Source organism: Taudactylus pleione, unplaced genomic scaffold (assembly GCF_031769625.1).
Source record: "Taudactylus pleione unplaced genomic scaffold, aTauple2 ptg000256l, whole genome shotgun sequence".
Lineage (NCBI taxonomy): Eukaryota > Metazoa > Chordata > Amphibia > Anura > Myobatrachidae > Taudactylus > Taudactylus pleione.
In genome coordinates, this window is record NW_028284658.1 from 18,363,434 (window position 1) to 18,386,003 (window position 22,570).

The 22,570-nt window shown below is 46.3% G+C and overlaps 1 protein-coding gene across 3 annotated transcripts in view; it reads right to left on the minus strand.

Annotated features, from left to right (window-relative positions):
• Nucleotides 1–9,503, minus strand: part of NDRG3 (NDRG family member 3) — an 83,064-nt gene extending 73,561 nt beyond the window's left edge. For 2 of the 3 annotated variants that reach the window (XM_088480709.1, XM_088480707.1), the window contains exon 1: nt 9,245–9,503. The gene's annotated coding sequence lies outside the window, so the exon portion shown is untranslated. The remainder of the gene's footprint in view (nt 1–9,244) is intronic. The other variant, XM_088480708.1, reaches the window with a different exon arrangement.
• Between the last annotated feature and the right edge of the window lie 13,067 nt (nt 9,504–22,570).

A 22,570-nucleotide genomic window follows, 5' to 3' on the forward strand; every position in this document is an offset into this window, starting at 1 on the left:
ATGCAAAGATCGGCATCAAATGAACAGCGCCTCACAATCTCCCCTCACTTTAGACAGGAGATTGGGCGCACTAAAACAATTGAATACCACCCTTCGTAATTAGGCACTTTTAAAGCTTTAAATGCTCAGCATGAAAAATTTGCCTTATTACTGTGACAGAAGTGGAAAATTATTACTGACCACACAGAAGATGCCAGTACACCGTCTGAAGAGTTTAATGGTCACTGAAATAGCGTTCTCGCTAGGCTGTTTTAGCAGGGCGCGGCGCCCTGCTCTCCTTCTGGAGAGCAAAAAGCACCCTGCCCTCACAGCCTGCGGGTGCAGTCTTCACCCGCGGGTCACAGTGTCCCACGGGTGGAGAAATGTGCGGTGACCGGGTCACCGCCGGAGAATAGACGCCAGGCACATGCGCCTGGCATCTATTCTCCCTGACTGCAGTGCTTGGGGGCTGCACGGCGTGTCCGTAAGTGCCGGGCATGCCCCCAAGTGTGCCGAAAAGGGGACGCGTCTTATAGACACACCCTTTTCGATGACCACACACCCTTTTCGGGCGCGCGCACTAAGGTGCCCTCTCTAGCTAAAGCCATTAACCTAACGGATACTATGGGTAACACTTATACCCAGTTTTAGAAAACGGCTGCTGCACCACCAAAAGAATTAATGTCTGGCACTGCTTAATGCCTTTGGCACCACAGCCCTAAACTACTATCGAGGCTATACAATTACGGTAATATATGGTGCTGCAGCAATGGAAGAATTCATGTACAGCACTGGGAATAGGATGTAAAAATGGAAAAGTGTAAATTAAATAATCAAAAAAAATTGTGTTACTCATACTGGTGGCACAGTGGGGATAACAGAGGGCACTACCAGCATCATAATTGTTTCCATTCGCAGAAACCTCCATCCCTAGTGTTCCAGTGGAGGGGTTCCAGGAGCAACCTCTGTACCCTGTGGAGGTATGTAGCCACCATATAGAATCACCCACTGTACAGCAGCTCCAGAGGAGATTTGCAAAGGTGCCTCCTAGATTCAAATTAGGCCAAGAGCAGATATTCCTCCTGGTAATATAGCCAGCAGAGTGCCATACTATGGCCGCTGAAAGACTGCTGCCCAGAATGTGGACCCCCAACCCACTGGTGCAGACTTTGGTTTGGATGGAATAGCCATACCTCAGGGCATGTCCCCTGCAAATCAGCCAGATGACTGCAGGAGCAGTGGGCTTCAGTAGCCCCTGCAAACATGTGTAAAAACGGCATATAAATAATATTAGGGCTCTATTTAAATGTGTAGCATCTTATTCCTCCCCCACATTGCTGCATAACGATCAGAAAACTCAAATAAGCGGTATGTAGTCAGGAAGCCGTCGGTCGAAATGCCTTAGGCACCCCTAAGGGAGGGTTAGTGGGAGAGGGGGTTAGGGATAGCCTTTATATTTACCCTGTCGGGATCTCCATATGCCGGCCTTCCGGCGTCGGTATTTCATCCGCCGGGCTAATGTCCGGCGGTATAACATGCCGATTTCAAAAAAGCAACAGGGGCATAAGCAACCAAGTTTTAAAGGCGCATATACACTAGCTGATATTTTGAACGACTGAACGCTATGGTTGTTGACGTCGCACATCTCCCGTACTTGCAGGGCACCCTGACGATATTGTCATGTTCTGCAAGTACGGGGATGAGGGTGGGTGACGTCACTGAATGATATAGTGATTGATATTGCTCAATATCGTTAATGACACTGCCGGGGACACACTACATGATATGGCACATGGAGCGAATTGTGTAGTGGATATACGCCTTTAGGTGCCCTTGTGGGGACTAAGGAGTAGATGAAAGTGTAAGTAACAAGTAGCACAAAAGGGAAGAGGGCCCTGCTCGTGAGAGCTTACATTCTAAAGGGGAGGGGCAAACGAACAGGTGTGACACAGGTGGGATAGACAGGGAGGAAGGAGCATTTAGCAGCAGATTAGGATGAGAGCTGGAAGGCCTTGATGAAGTAGCGGGCCTTGAGAGCCAGTTTAAACAACTCCCAGAGTGATTTTAAGTACCATTCTCAGCTAGAATGGGTCAGGCAACATAGTATATGGGAAGGCAGTCACTCATTAATATACATTACTTGCAGAAAAGCAGCTAAAAAGGCACAGTGGTAAATTATCACGTTTCTTTCTTTTTAATTAGGTTTTATTTTTAAAGATATCCTAAGCAATTTTCAAGATTTCACATTATATTTACACCTAGAATTAGAGGTGATGATTGAAAAACGGGATATCAAAATTAAGTAACAAATCATAACTTTACATTTAACAAGTCTCCCATATCTGTAGGCCTATTTTAATAATGCTGGGCATACACTGTTCGGGACGGTAATTGATTAGCCGATAATCAGCAGATTTAATTAATAGTCTCTCAATGGTAAAGTTATATTTATCTTAGACATTACATTGAAAAAGGTACCAACAACTAGACTTCTATATAACAAGGCAATTCTAAATGAAAACTTCTATACTCCCTCTACTACGACTCAATATATGAAAGAAACAAAATGCAGTTTCCAACAAAGTAATCTCGGATAGGCCCAAGACTGCTTAGACACAACACCCCACTAGTGCTCTTTAGTATCAAGTACACCAAGAACTGCCAAATAATTTATCAAAAAGTATAATTTTAACAAAGCTTTAAAGCATATACACATGTATGTGGGCGCTCCTATTAGCATGTTTGCCCATTTTAGTCACACTGATCTCTAACAGGTGCATACAGCAATGCAATCTCCATAGCCAAACATCAGCTGTGGAAAAGGATGTTCTGAAGATCTGTAACTTTCAACTTGGCGCTGTCATATGGTGGCACAGTTATATGCTGCCAGCTTGACAAATTTCTGCCCAGCTAGAGCTGCCTCAGTCGATTCTACTTGACAAAAAAACAGCACTAGCAGTGCACCTACGCGATTTCAGGCAGATTACCTGATTTTCGACGCGCCGTACGATGAAACGTGTGGAAATCGTGCTTTTTTTTGGTAGGATAAGATGCACACTCCCGCAGCCGTCAAACCGTATCATGTGATCAGATGTACAGTCGAAGGAAAGAAGGAAATGTGCTATACAACGCATAGGGCCATATTCAATTTGAAGCGAAAAGTCAGTTGCCGGACTTGTCACAGTCATCGGAGGTTTTCAGGTCGAAAACTTATCACGCTCGTCCCCGCGTATCCTATTCCAAATCGACGAAAACATGTCCCGGCGAAAACTCCTGTCATTTTTGGGGAAATCAGCCAGACACCTCCCAAAAGATGCTCTGACATGGGGGTTCACTATGGGTACCCCTGCTAAAGGTATTTGGGGTCTTTAAATGGTCTCAATAGCATATTTGAGCAAGTGGTGAAGAATAGTATTTACCACTGTTTTTTTGTCAAAATAAGTAGTACCTTCAAATTTGGGGTACATGAAATTGGATGCAAGCATATTAAGAAAAAAAAAAAAAATATCACTAAAGTCAAGCATTAAAAATTGCACACACAAAAAAAAAAAAAAAAGTTCTGTTTTTATAGTAGTGGAGAGGCTGAAATTGTGTGAATTTCCTTAAGCTTCATTTGGTCAAAAGATTAGTGCTGGGTTACACTAACAGAAAACCTAGAAAGGGGGCAGCGAGGGGAGTGCGTCTGTTTTGCTAAAATACCGCTGGGAGAAAAAAAAAAAAAAAAAAACCCAAAAGAAGACCGGTCCAGACATTTACCGCCCCTTCATACATCTCCCCCTAAGTCAGGAGAAGATGGCTAGAAACCCATACAGAATATGCAAGAGGGTAGTGCTGTCCTTTAAGGTTATTTTCATTGACAGTACTTGTTATATCAATAAGAAGTCCTTCAATAAACTCCCCCCCAGCATATGCTGAAGAATACAGTAGCAGGGAAATCAAATACCCAACTGTAGGTCAGCAATGTCTGCTGCATTCTCCATTCATGCAGATTTGGGTTTCTGTGGTATATGTATTACAGCGGCACTTAACGTGCCGCTATATTGCATCCTGCCCTTTACCGAGGCGAAGCAGGAAGCACTACCGATGAGATGTATAAACAACTTCCCCCTCCGGTGCTACCCGCTAGAGAATGAGCGCATCAGCCTAGTGTCTCAGTCCCGGCCGCCTCCATTGAGCATGCGCGGGATCTTGCAAGTATCGAGAGATCCCTGCGTGCAGCCTGGAGCCGGCAGCCGCCGCAGCGCTGTCCCTGCTGTGTGGATAGGGCAGCGCCAGGCTGTAGCCATCGATAGCTACAGCGGGCCGAACGGTCAGGCGATCTGACTGTTCATACATGGCCCAGGCTATCAGCGCTGCTATCTTGTAGATAGCAACGCCGATAATGAGAGGGGCGCATGGCGCCTCTGTCATTTACCGCCCAACCTCCCGATCATACATCGGGGAGAAGCGGTATTAACGCACATAACGTGCGCTGATACCGCTTCTTACATCTCCCCCTTTGTATACTAAATCACCACTTTAGAAACTTACAAAAAGTTAATGAACTAACATCCACACCTCATCCCCCCCCCCCCCCCCCAAAAAACAAATAACACAAAGACTTGCTTTCACTAAAAGTAAATTTTTTGCACTGTTTGGTAGTTATACTCCCTAGTGGTTTTTCATATGGGCAGAATAATTTCCACCAGCAACATGTGTTCTACTTATAGATATTCCACCCATGTTGTGAATTCAGTTTTGGGTGAAAATGTCTATACCAGGAGGTTCTCAAACTCTGTCCTCAGGACCCCACACAGTACACGCTTTCCAGGTCACCCAGCAGGAGACCTGGAAAACATGCACTGTTTGGGGTCCTGAGGACTGAGTTTCAGAACCTGTGGTCTATATTTCAAAAACACTTGCAGATTGAGCACCATCTTAAAAAGTGCAGCATTGGCTAGTTAGCTCAGCACAACAGTATAAATGTCAGGTACAAAAAAAACATAAAATGGCAACCTTGCTCTCGAGAGAAAGTACCAGCAACCATTTTACTTTATTCTATTTTATTTCCTGACCAGTTGATCCCAGTATCAAAAGTACACAGTATGGTCACGTCACAGGATTCGACTCTGCAGAAAGACAAGAAAATGGTTCTCACTTATGTACCAATACGACTAGATGCATGTAAAATGGATCCAAAATACAGCATTAGATTAAGTTTGCAACAATTACTTTAAATGCTGGCAAAATAGGACACACTAAAAAACAAAACAAACAAACAAAACAAACAACAACAGGGTCTTCAAATTAAAAAGGTGTACAGATTTGTCAGGCAAACCCCCCGTTCTCCCCAGAAAATTTTTCTAGCTGGGTGGTAGGCGGTTTCTTGCCGGGTGGTGCACCTGCAAAAAACCGCCTGGGGAGAACACTGTTAAGCAATATATATGTATAAACACATATTTACACCCCCCCCCCCCACCCTACAGCAGCAGGGGGTGGGCGTTCCTGGAGATCACCACCACTTTTGCAGCTGCCTAGTAGAAGAGAGGGTGACACTGGGCTGGGGGAGGTGTGGCAGGGAGCTCAGACTGTGATCAGCGCTGATCAGTCTGTCAGTGTGCCTGACCAGCTGGGTCGCCATGGGGAAGGGACACTGGGCTGGAGGAGCTGCGGCTGTGGCAGGGAGCACAGACAGAGATCAACGCTGATCAGTCTGTCAGTGTGACTGGCCGACTGCTAGATTTTCAGCAGCCACCAGGATCAGGAGACCATGCCTGCCCCTCTGCTTCCTCCATAGCCACAGTAACAGGCAGCCATGGCTGCCCGGCCAGCTACACTGACTGACTGCCCTTACACTGTGGCTGGGGAGGAAGTAGAGGGGTCGGCATGGACTCCTGAGCCCGGCTGATAGAGCCTGTCCAAGAGAATACCTTAGCATGGCGCTTGATCTGTGACCTTTGCTCTGGTCCACCAGACCCAAAGGAATAACAGAAACGGCAGAGAATGGAGATCCACGTGCCGGTCAGCCTGGAGATGGAAAATGTTGTTCCACACTACAGACAACACTGGGGAGTGGCTAGATGCTTTTCTCAGCCAATGGAGAGGCATTCAGGGTAGAGGCTGCTGGCGGCGATTGGTGAGGAGATGCAATTGGCTGGGGAGTCACCGAGAGTCCTAGGCGCGGATGTGAGTGCGAAGTGCCGGGCGGTAGCTGTTTCTTGCTGGGCAATACGCCCGCATTATACAGCCTGGGGAGGACACTGAACCCTATAATTCCTTTAAAATTACAATAAACTACACAACTGGGTAATCAAGACAGAGAATATAATTTTTAGATTACGGGGGAAAAAAAAAAAAAAAAAAAAGAGAAAAATAACTGTAGGGGTATGATTTAAGATATTTTTTTTCTTTATTCCCAAACAGACAATCTGATCTTAGAGGTATGTAGTGAGATCAGGGTGCCACTCATAATGAAAATAAAGTGAAGATCTCCCACTCCGCACTGTTACAAATATTTAGATTTATGCTTTTATTGTGAAGCATTCATATGCAACGTAAGCAGTTTTTAAACATTATCAGGTGTTTTTGTAACATACTGCTAGAAGGTCAAACAAGCTGGTAAGAGAACTATGTTCACTTGGACTTTTTAGGGCAGCCATTGGACTCAGAGGCAAGAGGGAATTTTTGCGCCAGCCACTACCTAAAAACATTGTGTGACCTTCACTAGCAGTCAACTGGAGCACCTATCAGACCAGACAAATGGTTCTCCTTTGTTCTCTACCCAGTTCTGGTAGACTTGCCAGAGGCCTTTTTCTGCTGCCATCTGGGAACTTGGTGAGGTTCAGCAATTGTCCCCATGGAAGTTCATCCACATCAAAGCCAAAATCGAGCCAGGCATTAAACAAGATACCTAGCCAAGAGGTCCCAGTTTCACAGTTTTTTTGACAGGCTGCTTAGGAGTTAAAATGTCCTCTTAAACTGGACCAGAATTGTGCCTATAAGAAAACTGAAGCCTCAGCAGCTTTTCCTTGTGGACCTGCCGAAAGGAGGAGGTAACAGAGCTTGTTCCTTCCTTGTAAGCGACAGAAGTATGAAGAAACAGTGATTATAGCACTTTTAGGTTAGGGCCAAGCAGCAGGCTCCCTGGGTGGTTTGAACCCCTGTAGTTTATTAACTATTATATTTCTGCGTGCCCTGTATATACATATGTATTTTTTTGGGGAAAAAAAACCAAAAAGTCGCATCTCTTAGGTAATGGATTCCAATCCAATTAAAAAGGCCTATTCGCAACGGAGGGGTGTGAATTGACTTCCAAATGAGATCTGAGAGAAGTGCATGAAAAAGTGAGGAGACCATCCTGGACACCCCCCCCCCAAAATGGATAATTTCGTTAGCAAAAGGCTGTTTGTGGGCATTAGGAAGGTACTGTAGGTTTTGAAATGGTGTCAAATGGCTTCTCCAAGTGTCAGTGTCCTGAACATTTTAACCTTAAAATAAAGATTTTCCTTCCCATCTCTCACCCTCAGGTGTGAATGGAAAGATGCACACTCAGTCGGACTGATTCAGTGCAAGTTGCTAATTGGATTGCAAAATGAATTTGCTATGCAAATTCGAAGAGAAAATGGCAGCTCACACCTAATTGGATTGACCCCTATGGGTGACCAGCCAACACTGAGGGTGCAAAAGAGCTAAGCATTAGCCCAGTATTCTCAATACAAAAAACAAGAAGATTTAAATGTATATTGTATACACAAACAAGGCCTGCTTATTAGTCGATTGAAGTAATGTTTTCCTTCTGCGCATCTCATGGGGCCCATCCATCAGCGATGGATTGCCGCGATCCCACAATGCTGCAACCCAGCATCACAGAAATCCAACATGTCGGATTTTCCCAATTTGACGATCGCGATCAAAAAATGGACCGCGATCGTCAAATCGGGGACATTTAACATGTAATATTTCAGCGATCCTGCAACGGATCACTGACCACCAATGTTGGCCGGCATTTCCACCCGGCAGATCAGCATTTCCAGTCGCGTCGCAGGATCGCAGAAATACCGGTCAGATGTATGGGCACCTTAAGTCAAATGGAGCATGCATTGCAGCTGTGATGGAGTCTCAGAAATGTAGTAGTGAAAGGGAGTTGGCTAAGCGGACACAGACACTGTACATGTTATGGCTAGTGGCTGCATAATATCATTGGATGAAATATAATTTACATGATCCATACTCAAAAGGTATAATCTACACCTGCCATAGGGATGGTGCAAATGTCAAGGGTGGGTATAAAGACGTACCAAGCGGTATTTAAAAAGTGGGTGTCTCAGTCCTTGCACATTTGGACGCATGGCTTTACGCCAGGGATGAGCTTTGTTGTGGCAGTTCCACTTTTCAACGTGGGTTTGACCTCCCAAAACTGTGGAATCTACAATACAAATAAGTGGGAAATTGTTTGCGCTGGCAGCTGTCAATTGTTGCACGATAGCCGCCGGTGCCAGCATTTCTATTCACAGCCTTCTGAGGTGGTGTGCAGAAACGTGCGCTCTCTGTGGTTTGGCTGCTCTAACCAGGACTTTCGAAGAGTTTAGCCATTTTACGCAGGTAAACCTGGTCTAATTGGGCGCAACAAATGTGATAATTAACAGGCTCCCAAACACTATTGAGTTGCTACATTGAGTGCCCATTAATTACAGTGACTAAGAAAAAAAAATAATAATTCCATTGCTCCATTTGAGTTTACTAAATTTTCTTGCTAAAATTAGAACTCACCCAAGTAACATAATACAATATATAGAACATAATTTTCTGGTTCAGGTCTAAAACCAGCAAATTCCATTTCTAATGCTAACAAAAAGTCAGCCGATGCAGAACTTCATATTGACCTTGGATTCTGACATCCATACACCTACCTATGCATGGATACAGAAACATGGCTGCCATTGACCAATGAGGAGTAAAAAGCCACCTGGCTAAAACCATGTGACAAATGTATGACAGGCAATAAACCAAGCACTTCTAAAACATTGAAAAAAGTCCTACACATGTTAGTGCACTTTGAGCTATAAAATTATATATTACATACACTATTCTAGCACATCAAGGTCAATAAATGGAACTTGGTGAAATACAGTTATGTCCACCCATAGGGATAGTGCTCTTATGCATACTGCAGACAAACATATCTTTACTTCTGAAGGCTGACAGAACAGAATTGGAAGCATGAGGCAAGCATAGGTAATACAACGATCTATTGGTAATAGTACACCATAGACAGACAGCTACACACCTGTTTCCACCCACTCGAGGCACCAGGTACACAACGCTGTAGGGGCTCTGCTCTGGTGCTCCGTACTGTTCGCTCACCTGATGTAAATGGCAGATCACAGTCAGCAGTCTCTGCCACAGCTGATGAGCGGCCACCTCCCTGTCGCTGTGTCTCGCCTGGCGGTAGATGCTGTGACCCGAGAGCCTGGGACTGACAGACACACACAACGCTGCTGCGCCTTTCTGTCTCACTCTGCCTGTCTTTAAATCTCCAACTTACACGGACTCCAATTGGATGTCTGTCACAGCTGCTCCGAGCAATGAGAGGGAGATTATGATTGGACGCCTGGACCCTCTAGTCATTTCCATGTGTTGCTGTCATCTCCCAGACAGTGGTGTGTTGTTATGTGTGGTCATGGTGTACACTGCCCTGATGCAGCGAGGTGTGTGCAGTGTTGCCTGAATTGGTAATGCAATGAATAGAATTGTTTTCCCTTTTGCTTGCGTGGAATAGTGTTTCTCATATTCCAAAGTTGTTATGCATGCTAATTGTACATTTGCAGTAAATGGAAAGTTTGTTCATGAAAATAAATCAAGGATTGTCATTTTTATGATATTTGGTAAGAAAAGATTTGTAGTTTATTCATATTTTAAGAAAACTGCAATTACTAGTGTTTGTTAACCTGGGTACACACTGGAGCGATGGGCATTAGTTCCGACATTGGAATGATTGCTCTTGAATAGGGATTGTCCTTCCACACTTGAACGATGGAATGTTCACTGTTCCGTCCTTCATTAACTTACTATAGGGTGCTAGTGATGTCGTCAGGTTTGAGGTGCAGCACATCAAACCTAGCAACCATAGCTAGCGACCAGTGGGAGCGCGCAATCGACGGTACACACTGAGGGATGTAGGCGTTTTTTTTTGTGCAGCCTCCTGGCCGCTCGCTTAGCTATGGGTGACCACCCACAGCTATTGCGAGCGGCCAGGATGATGGTCGCAGTGGTCAAGACCATCGGGCTTGCGACGAGACCCTTGTGGTAGGGTCTTGTGGCCGCAAGCCCCAGAGAGCTTCTGGCTCTAATTGGGCCGGCAGCTCTCCCACTGACATCACTGGTGATGTCAATGGGGCCGCCCACAAACGGCAGGCGTTCGCTTGGGAACGCCTCCGTTTGTGAAACCACCCCCCCGCCACGCCTACAAAATGGGCGAGCTGTCGATCAACATCGACAGCCGCCCCTTTTGTAGTAAGCCACTCCGGGGCTTGCGCACGCGCAGTGTAGCCGCTGCACGTGCGCAGAGCCCACCATTGACCCGCTTGTGAGCGGGTCTGACTCAGGCCCTCATTTCTAATGTGTGTCTCATAGCTAGTTTTTAAAACACTGTGCCAGTGGGTACATGGCCTTAGATTGGCAGAAACATAGCAAAGCAATGGTGAAGTCAATCAGATGCTTCGTAGCATAGTAAGTAAAATTAGAATTTAAAAGTCAGGTTAGTGAAATTTTGTGAAATACATATATGGTGCAGGGGCATAACTAGGTATTTGAAGGGGGATGCGGTGAAGATGCCGGTGGACGGGATCCCAGACGTCAATATTCCGACGCCGGAATCCTGACACCCGCCAGAATGCCGACGCCACCATCCCGAAGAGATCAGGATACCGACGGCGGTCGGCATCCCGAAGGTAAGTATGCGGGTTAGCACGGGGATGGGGGGGGTTTAAGTTGAGGGACCTCTTAGGGGATGTTAGGGTAAGGCACTGACCGGGGAGGGTTACTAAAATTCAATTTTAGCAGGCTTTTCTAAATCGAATTTGATTTGGTTCGATTTTGAACATTAATTTGATGTTTAATTTTGCATGCCCTCTCAAAATCGAACCTCAAATCCTCAAAGTAACAGACCTGCTTCAAGCTTTCGTTTTCAGCATGAGCGGGTCTAATTGACACAGATGCATGCACAGATCAGTGAGATTCATGCATGCACCTGCGTTTAACTAACTTGGAAAGAGGTAATAAAAAATTGAAAACATTGACGTGGGGTCCCCCCTAAAAGCACAACCAGCCCCAGACTTTTCAGAGCCAGTCATGTTTGTGAAAATACAGGGGATAAAAGACGTAGGGGTCCCCTGTATTTAGCACAACCAGCACTGGGCTAAGTGAGCCGGTCCTGGTTTTGGAAATACAGGGGACAAAATGAGTAGGGGTCCCCTGTATTAGCCATAATAAGCACTGGACTCTTTCTCACTGGGTCCCCCAGCCAAAGCATTATGCCTGGCCGCTAGTCAGCCCAGGCCGGGAATACCTGGGAAGGTGGGGACCCCCCCAATAAAGGGGTCCCCCTCTCCGGGGCACCCCAGTCCTGGGCTGATAGCCCAGGGCTATCCCCAGCACCCCTGGGCAGTGGGTGCCGGGTTGATAGTGTAAAGTGTAGTGTAAAAATAGATGTAAAAACATTGGCCCTGATTCAGAGCCAGACGCTCTGAACAGAGCGCTCGCTCTGAATCAGGGCCCTCCTCCATTAAAATGGAGCATCCTCCTGGACGCTCGTATAGCTGTGGGTCATGGGAACGCCTCCGTCTGGCAGGCACGCCCCCGGCACGCCCACCAAAGGGGGCGTGCTGTCAATCAACATCGACAGCACGCCCCCTTTGGTGCGAGACCCCGAGCGATGGAAAGCCCGTCTCTCTCCGTCGTGCGCATGCGCCTACTGCCGCTCGCGAGTGGGTCTGAATGACTCCCATTGTCTTTAACAGTAGAATATCAGGTCCCAGCAAGCCTCCACTGCATGTTGGTACTTGGAGAAACACAAGTAACAGCATGCAGGGCATAAAGGGCCTGCTGGTACCTCTAGTTCACCTGTAAAGAAATGGTAAAATAAAGACAATACACACACACCGTGACAGTATAAGTTTATTACACACTCACACATACTCACCTACAATACCTGGACAGGTCCTCTTCTCCAAGTAGGCATCCACAGTCTTCTGAAAATAAAAAGAACCAGCCCGAACCACGAACTGTACCATCCTCTAAGGACAGTACTTCCCGAATGACAGGGCAACCACAGCATCTCTCTTAGAAATGCCGGGGGCTGAGCGTTCATTGGCTGAGAGAGGTGAGCCTCCGCCAATGAACGGCTCCCACCATTGACTTCAATGGTGAGAGTCGCAAGCTAACGTTTAGTAAGGTCTGAAAATCAATCCAGGACACTCCATCCCGGTAGAAGATATAAAATAAAAAGCACCCCCCCCCCCCCCCCAAATCATCCAGGACTTAACAGCAAGTGTTAAGAAGACAAAATATCAGAGATCACTCATAGGACCCTGCACATGGGCAGATTAGAAACATCTGGAAAAATGCCATCTCTCGAACACTAAGCTCCAACGGGGATTTCATTTTGGCGAGATGAGAAAGTGTCAGGATCATTGCAATATGGACTTTTTGGAATAAATGACTGTAGAATTCCCAGAGGAAAAGGCTGTATAGGCATACCCGTGTAGTAGCGAATTGAGGACTGATTGATTTTTATCAAAAACAAGCGGTATGCAGGATTCCCGAGACAGCTCAACAGGAGCCCCCGCTGCTGTCTCGAATAAATCATAAGTCGGATGGCAATTCCATCACCTTAGCTGAATCATTAATGGTCTGAAGAATATGTTTCATAGTGACCCTAGGGGAATCGGTATAACATAAAACCCGGTGGATGTAATACCGACACCGGACGGCAGAAGAATGAAGATCCCGACAGAGTAAGTATTTAAGCTATTCCTAACCCTTTCCCCGCCCCAACCCTCCCTTAGGTGTGCCTAACCCTAACCCCCCCCCTAGTGCCTAAACCTAATCCTCCCTTCCCCTAGCCTAACCCTCCCGAAGGGTGCCTGAGCATAAGTCCCCCGGTAGCTCCTAAACCTAACCCTTTCCGCTCCCGACGCTCGGCTTACCTTCGTTCGGTACGCCAGACGTCGGGATTTCGACGTGGAGATAATGATAGGCGTTGGGATTTCAACGCCTATCATTAGTCCCATACCGGGTTTTCAAAGTCTGGAAGCCGGCGGTCAGCATTTTCGACCTCCGGCTTCCTGACCACATTCCACTCTAGGAGCCTCGGGTAAAACAGGAGGAATTTGTACAGGACCCATGAACACCACATCTTCATCGTATCACAACACAAAGGTAGGTATGGAAATAGATAAATGGTGCAAGTAGGTACAGAGCAGCAGGTTAGCCCTCCTGTTACTTGTATTGCAGAGAGGAGAGCAGGGTGTGATTATGGCCAGTAGGGCACGCAGGGGGGGGGGTCTGAGTACCCAGAAACCCCCCCTGACAGGCTCGAGAGCAGGCACCATGTTTTTAAGCCCCGTCCACCTCACGGCAAATCGGGAGGAGGCGGAGCCAATATGATGTGATTCTATTAGAATTGCGTCATTTGGCTCTGTCCCCTCCTGATTTACTCGCAAATCGCAGCATTTTGCCGCTAGGGGGAGGATCCTAATGTCATGGTGCAAGGTAAATGTGTGTATAATCTACGTTTGTGTATATATGTATGTTTGTGTGTAAGGTATGTGTGACTTATGTATGTGTGTTTATATATACCACTGTATGTGTGTGTGGAAAATGTCAAAGCACAGCTCGCAGTACTCCCAGTAGTAGAACTGGGAGTACTGGTCCTCTTCCCTACCCTCTGTTATATTCCATTCTCAGGTTATTAATGTGCTATTTGTGCACCAACTACCATCAATGTCCATTATACCTTTATTTTATACCTTGGAAATTTGTACTAGTACCAGCCTATTACTATTCTGGATTTCTGATTGAGTGGTTACTAACTCAGGTTAGTTGTCCTCAAATTGGATGTCCTATACGAGAGCAAGACATCCATGAGTAGTGATGAAACCCTGAGCAATGTGCCACCCACTCTTTTGTTTCTAAGGAACATTGCATGCAGTCAGCTCGCTCAACAGAGCTGACAGTGGCATGTCTAATCTTCCTGACTAGTCTATGGGGTATATTTACGAAGGTGCGGGTTTTTAGAAGTGGTTTTGTTGCCCATAGCAACCAATCAGATTCTACTTAACATTTATCTAGCACCTTCTAGAAGGTAATTGCTAGAATCTGATTGGTTGCTATGGGCAACAAAACCACTTCTAAAAACCTGCACCTTAGTAAATATACCCCTATAACTTTTTTATTTGAGGTGACATGATGATACAATGTATTACATTATTAATACCAACTTGGTTTACAAACATGTTACCTATTAGGTTTTAATGTAGCGTTTCTGTCTTTCAATATTTTGCCATATGTTCATTGACACCATCTGATATTCTAGCTATTGAGTACAGGAGATAATTACCTTACAATGTATTTCATTACAAATGCCAACTTGGTTTACAAACATGTTACCTATTAGGTTTTAATGGAGCATTTATGTTTTTCAATATTTTTGCCATATGTTCATTGACACCATCTGATAGACTTATTCTAGCTATTGAGTACAGGAGATTGTTACCTTTGTATAAATATACCTACATGATAACAATCTCTGTTTTCGTATCTGACTCTAGGAGACGAGTTTATTCATATTAATGTACCAATGCTAAAACAATCAAATGCTTTTATCTTCGTTTTCCGGTATATGATTTATGTGCATTGTCTTTGTTATATGTTGCTATGAGGTATTTATTTTATTTGAGATAAAAATAATAAAAGTTATGTTTTAATTTTTTTATATTTTCAAGAGTGCTCACGTCACAGAGTTTTATCCTTCTTTGTTGTTTCTCACTATTACCCTTGACTCAAGTGAGCACCGCCACCACCTCAGTGTATCCCCTTTGAGGAATATACACTATATAATTCACAGCTATTACTGTTCATTTTTTATAGGATTAATTTCTTGCATGTCAGTGCGATGATATCCTTTTTCCCTATGTTCTTTTATCATCTATAATCCATGGATACTAATAGGAGATATGTAAAGAAAAGTAAATATAAGTAAGGGAGTGATGCTCCCAATAATGTGGGCTAAAATATAGGAGAGCATATAGGAGGAATAAGTGATAATGTCACACAGATGAAATTACTACAGCCCAGTGGCAGATTCAGGGGGGGCACCCAGGCATGTTACCCCCCCTGTAATTTTTAAAAATTTTATTACAGCTGCACAGCCTCCACGAGGGTGAGGATGCTGCTGTCAGCCCTCCCTGGGCCGTGCAGCTACTGATATTGACAATCTGCGTGCCTGTCGGCGCTGTGCAATAAAGGTTTTCATTAAAAGACCCATCACTTGTGCCGCTGAAGAGAGTACAGAGGAGCCGCATGAGCAGCAACAAGGTAAGGGGGGGGGGGCACAGAAGGGGGCTGCCTGGGCAGTGGGGACATAGAAGGGCGGCTGCTGGGGTGTGGAGACATAAAAGGGGGGCTGCTGGGGCTGACTGGGTAGTGTGTACATAGAATGGGGGCTGCTGGGGCTGGCTCTGGACATAGAAGGGGGGTGGCTGAAGACACAGAAGGGGGCTTCTGGGGCCAGCTGCAGACTCAGGGCCTCATTTATCAACGAGTTTATCACTCAAAACTAGTGATAAATATCACTTTTTCTGATAAATGGTGCTCCAGCCAATCAGCTCCCAACTGTCAGAAAAATGACAGTTGGGAGCTGATTGGCTGGAGCACCATTTATCAGAAAAAGTGATATTTATCACTAGTTTTGAGTGATAAACTCGTTGATAAATGAGGCTGTTAGAAGGGGAGCTACTGTGGCCAAGGACACAGAAGGAGGCTGCTGGGGACACAGTAGGGAGGCTGCTGGGGCTGGGGACACAGAAGGGGAGCTGCTGGGGCTGGCTGGGGACACAAAATGAGGGCTGCTGGTGCTGGAGACACAGAAGGGGGGCTGCTGGGGATACAGAAAGGGGTCTGTCTGGGGAGGAGGGGCGCTTGAGTTGGGGACACAGAAGGGGAGCTGGCTGGGGACACAGAAAGAGGACCGGATGGGGACACAGAACATTGAAGGGGATGGAAAGGGCGCTGTGTCCAGACCTGCCTATTGACTCTCTCGCCCTGTCACCCACAACATCTGCCCCACATACACTCACCCTATCACCTACCAGACCTGTCCCGGCACACCTACCCTGTCACTTACCATACCTGTCTCTGCATACTCACCCTGTCATCCACCAGACCAGTATCCAAAGACCCTGCCAAACACCAGACTTGTGCCGCCCACGGCTTCTGCTATAGTTGGATGGGGGCACTCAAATATATCTAATATATGGAAAGAACTGGTTGTGAGAGCTGTGGAGGGGGCAATCCGGGATATTTGCCAGGAGCACTAAATGAGACAGCTATGAAGGGGGCAATCAGGGAGATATGCAAAGGCACTAAGACAACAATGGAGGGGGTGATCAGAGCGATATGGAGGGAGGGGGCAATGACACAGCTATGGAGGGGGCAGCATTATAGATATGGGCAGGGAGAGGGCAATGAGAGAGATCCATGCATTGTAATGCTTTATGTTGGCTGGCAGTTGCAGATTCAGGGGAAGGAATATAAATTTGACATTTTTAAATGCAGGTATTTATTCCCTCTCTCTTTTTCAGACAGGTCTGCAACTTTCCAAAATTTAGACAACTACCAACGGACCTTATAACACTTACTGGCAGGTAGGACATAATTTGTCTTGGCCTTGGTTATTGTATGTCCTAAGCATGATGAAAACTAGCACGTCCCTTGCTATGAGGACACACCCACTTTTCCAGGAACTTGCACAAAACATTACCCGCCCCACACATTCCCCTATCGTGGTGCCCCCTCTGTCAGTTTGTTCTGGATCTGTCCCTGCCACAGCCCTTATATCTGAGATTTGCAGGCGAGAAATCTGTGCCTTAGAAGGATGAATAATGTCCTAGATAAGGAAAAGCACATTGTCCTGTATAGAGATAAGACTTCCTATTTCAGTGTTGGCTAACCTTGACACTCCAGCTGTTATGGAACTACATAACCCAGCATGCACTGCTACAGTTTTTCTATTAGGGCATGCTAAAACTGTGGCAGGGCATGCTGGGATATATAGTTCCACAACAGCTGGAGTGTCAAGGTTAGCCAACACTGTCCTAATTCATAATAGAAGAAAATGTTACTGTATCTATGGGTGTACTTCTGCTGCCATGTGTGCAAGTTTGTTGCAGTAAACGCAGTAGTTAGATCAGCCCCTACTCAGACAGCATAGAAATTACAGGCAGTGGTACCTACTGTTGAGTGAGTCACTACAGAATAGGGATGCTATACATTCCAGATTTTCTGGGAATGTACCAGAATCATCCCGGTGTCCTGAACATTGTGATCGGGAAGTCCCAGTGTCCCGGTTTTGGAGGGGGGAAGCTGCGGCACCACTGTACTTACTTTTTTCATCCCAAGGGAAACAGTGTGTGCAGAAGTGATAACAGCTGGGCAGAAGGGGGAAGGTCAGGTGATGCTTCAGCACATCCATGGTCCCCCGCGGTCAGCCATTACTGTTTTCCCACCTGCCGCGCCACCGTGGCCATTCTGACTTGGGCAGCAGAACTGGAAGGATTACTCTTCAGTCTCAGCGGCACCGCCATTCTGTGCTCAGTCTACAGATGGGTCCACATACATCTAGCCTCCAGGTGCATTAAACAGCCCTTCTAGTCACGCCATGCCCTGACTCAGTAGTGCAGAGCGTCTTTTCGTGTGTCTTTTTACATTCAAATGCGTCTTATTTGCACCACGATGCGAAGAGATAGCACAAGTAGCTTATGCTGATTAAAATTATATGCAACATGCCTATGTTCTGTGTGCGTCTGCGGGTGTATCTGCATGCAAAACACTACGTTATAGTGTTACAGCCGCTGACACTGGAACGTAGCATTTCGCATGCAGATACACCCGCACTCGCTCAGAGAACATAGGCATGTTGCATATAATTTTAATCAGCAAAAGCTGATTGTGCTATCTATTCGCATCGTTGTGCGAATAAGACACATTTGAAGGTGAAAGGCGCACAAAACGACGATCGTTGCTACCAAGTCACACTGGACTCCCGTGTTATGTGTGGCGCGACTTGTAGCGCACGGAGGATAGATGTATATGGGCACATCTGTAGCTGCTCTAGCACCAGCAGTGAAAGGGGATCACACTCCTTCTCTCTGAGACAGTGTGGCAGTCTCCCAGAGGACTCAGCAGTGAGAGGGATCACAAATCACACTCCTTCTCTCTCTGTGTGTGTGACAGTCTCCCAGAGAAATACACTATACTATTCTAGTATAATACTATACAGCTGCGATCGTATTAGCGTTCATCTCTGAATCAGGCCCAATTTGCAGTGCTGTGTTTTCAATAGGCCATGGTGGGAGGTCTGACACTACATATCATATTAAAACAAAGAAACACAAACTTGCATCTCAGGCTTCTTCATCTTCTGGAAAGGTGACCAGTTTTTTTTACACCTGCCAAAGCAGATAATGAGTCCTATGAATTGGCTGCATGTGACGGAACTATGGCTTTCCATATGGTAAGAGCATAATCATAGTTTCAAATCACTGAACTGCACTTCAGAAATTGTAAGAGAACTCTTTGGAAAAAAGAAATGTATATTGTTGTCAATGTACAGGCGCTGTACGCAATGGAAGAAGTTGTTTGCGAATGGAAGATGCACGTTTTGTATTCGTTACGATAGACCATTCCAATCATAAGGCTATAAAGTCAGTCCCTGTCCTTGTTCACTAATTTGTGCCAGGTGTACTGTAGGTATCATGGTGAAAATTATTTTACTGATCTTCAGCGAGAAACGTATGTCCTAATTATGGGTTAGTTTCTTGAAGTTCTGAACAAATAAAAGCTGTCAGATAAAATAATAGCAATATCTGCAGATAATACAAACACCAACTTTGGAGGAGTCAACCGTGGGGGAAAAGGCAATGTTTTTGTGAAACTATAATCCCATTTAAAAGGAACATTTTTGGAATAGGGTGTGTTGCTCACATTTTACGCAACAGTATTCAAAGTGCTAGTAATGTGTTACCAGTTGATCTAGAAACAATTGTATGTAAGATATTTTCATATATAGACTGTCCATGTGTGTGTGATTTTGCGGATGTACAGTAGAAAGACATTTTACAAAATTCAAAAACAAGGTGGTTGTTGTCTCCAGCAATTGACAGGATTGTATCTATGTTTAATGTTCTGACATCTTATGTCCTTTCCCAAGCAACGTGTCCCAAAATCCTGAAAAATGTCTTTGCATCCAGCACTTCCATATTGTGACATTCCTACAGTCAGTGGCGTAACTATAGAGGGTGCAGGGGGTGCGCTTGCTATGGGGCCCGGTGGCTTAGTGATCGCTTTAGAGGCCAGCGTTACCATTGATGCAGTGTGCGGATGATGTCATGATGTCACCCGCGATGAGAGGAGCCTGTGCCTCCTGCTGGATCTAGTTAGATCCAGTCAGCAGCAGCATCTATGCGGGAGGAGAGCTGACGGCGTGGACTGGAGCATTGCCCGTGAGAGGTAATTACTACACAGGGGAGGGGGGCCACAGCATAAGGGGCACTACTAGGGCATTACTGAGGGCACAGCATAAGGGGCATTACTGGACACTGTATTAGGGGCATTACTGGGGGCACAACATAAGGGGCACTACTAGGGGCATTACTGGGGGCACTGCATAAGGGGTACTACTAGGGGCACTACATAAGGGGCTTTAATACAGGGGACATTGCATAAGTGGCACAACTACAAGGGGTATTGCATAATTAGCACAACTACAGCGGCACTGTATAGGTAGACCTATGGTGGCGCCAAGGAAATGTTGCTATGGGGTACCCATACCTTTGGTTACGCTGCCTACAGTGTCAGCAAAAGTGTTCCACAATTGCATTAAGTAGAGAACGCAGGGGCATCTTAAGAGAGGAGGGGGCCCGTGTGCACTCACCTTGGGGGGCCCTCTCCTCTTTCCCCGGTGGCCGGCAGCCGACTGACGCGGCTTGCCAGCCACCGGAGCATTAGTAGACTCTGGGCACTTGAGTGTGCCCGGAGTCTACTGCGCATGCGCAGAATGCCGGAAAAATGGCCGTGGCTGCCATTTTCCGGCGTTCTGTGCATGCGCAGTAGACTCTAGGCACTAGAATGTGCCCGGAGTCTACTGCGCATGCGCAGAACACCGGAAAAGTGGCTGCGGCGGCCATTTTCTGGTATTCTGAGCAGCGCTGACACCCGACGCGAGATCACGGACAGGTGAGTTTAAAATAATATGGGTGCAGGGCCCCCCTGGACCCGGGGGCCCGTGTGTACCGCACACTGCACCCATTATAGATACGCCACTGACAGAACGATAAAATGACAGCTATAGAACTATTAGCCATTCTCAACAACCTTGTAAAGAAAATGTGTGCCCACAGAAACACACTCACTGCTACAACAATTGCACGAAGAGGGGGACTTAACCAAAGAATGTTTCATAGCCAGTGTGACTAGTTGTACAATGCCCACGTGAACTATGCTGAAAAGTGAGTAGCTCTAAATCCTAAGGAGGAATTAGGCCATTTTTAATGGCTTGGGCTAACCTCAAAGGAAAAAATTAGTTGGTCTGGTGATAAATCATCTTTAGCAGTTGTTCAGCAAATTTCTTTCATTTATACTGATGAAGAACAATATGTTGACAAGTATAAAATAGTTGAAAGGTGTCTTAAATCAAATTGGGAGAAGTGGACTTCTAATTAAGAAGCTGGTCTATCCTTAGAGGGTTCATCTTTTCAAGACATTAATTGAGGAAGAAATTGATGTTTCAGTGTTTTCAACTGTGGTGGAATTTTTATTCTCACTTCCAGCAACTAATGACAGAATTAAATTAGCCCCATTAAGTTATCAGGTGCTAATTTATTGCCGGGGATATTCAATTAGTCTGACTAACCCAGTGGCGGATCCACGTGGGGGCAATTAGGGCGATCGCTCCCCCTACACATAGCCCTGATTTCCGGAAGTGACTGTCTGTCACTGTCAGCCGGCTGAGCCGCTCAGCTGCCTATGAGGGCAGCTGAGCAGCTCAGCCGGCTGACAGTTATAGTCAGCCGGCAGTGTTTTCAAGAGCTGCAGCGGTGCGCGCAGGCGGCTGCTGCACACAGCAATCGGATCATGTGTGAGTGACAGTGACTCACCAGTCCGACTACGGTGGGGCAGGGGGGGACCTGGGCGGCGTGTGGTGGTGGGCAGGCTGAGAGAGAGACTCAGTTAAGTCTCTTCCGTGGCTGTGGGCTGTCTTCATATGCGCAATGTCAGATTTTCTGACATGCGCAGTCTGTTTGTGAGGATGCTGGGATCTGTCGAGGCTGGCGCCATCTTAGGAGCAGCGGAGGTGCAGACGGCTGATGGTGGTCAGTGACTGAGAGCATTGTTGTGACCTGTGGCCATCTTAGGAGCAGCAGAGCAGACGGCTGATGGTGGTCAGTGAGAGCGTTGTTGTGTCCTGTGGCTTGCTGGCTGCTGCCTGTCACTTTTTACTGTGAGTGCACAATGTGGGGCTGGAGCGGAGCCTGGTGGGAGAGAGAGCCTGCTTTGCCTTTTACTTTACTGTGTGGCTTATTAATATTGGGGGGGCAGAGGGAGGGGGTCTGGTGCACATGTCTGTGAGGATGGGGAGAGCCACTGTTGGGCATATTATTAGATTTGACTAAAACTATCATTCCGATGGAACACAGAAAAGGTCAGGTAGGACCCCAATTTAGTAGAATGAGGGGTCCCTGGGACCCACAATTTTTTTGCCTTTCCGCGATCACTGACTCATTCAGTTTGGTTTTTTTTTTAGTATTTCTTGAAAATGGGAGGGGCAGAATTGTAAGTGGGAGGAGTTATAAATAGAGGGGAGGAGTTAGTATAAAATCGTAAACCGCCCCCCCTCCTCTAAAAGTAAAGTCTAGATCCGCGACTGACTTAACCGTAATTTCTTTTTGGGCCTCATGAGACCGGAACAGAAATCACTGATATGTAAGCAGTACCCAGTTAACACATAGGTCCGTAAACTTTTCACGGACTCGGGGCCTGGTTCAGCATTGCACGCAAGTGCGCTGCTGATCGTAGATTCTTGATTATCAAGAATCTGTGTGTGCACAGGACCCATATCTTTGAGTGTGCAGAATGGGTCCTGCATACTCGCACGCAGACCCTTCTTTGCCGCTGCCTGATTGACAGGCAGAGGCATTTAAGGGACGGTGCGGGGTCAGCCGGCATTCTCGGAAACGGGGGCGAGTCTAACCCGTTTTCTGGGAGTGGCATGCCCAGTTACTGCATCGACCAATGCAGTATCCTGGGCTTACTCAGCTGGCTGGCGGTCACCGATGGT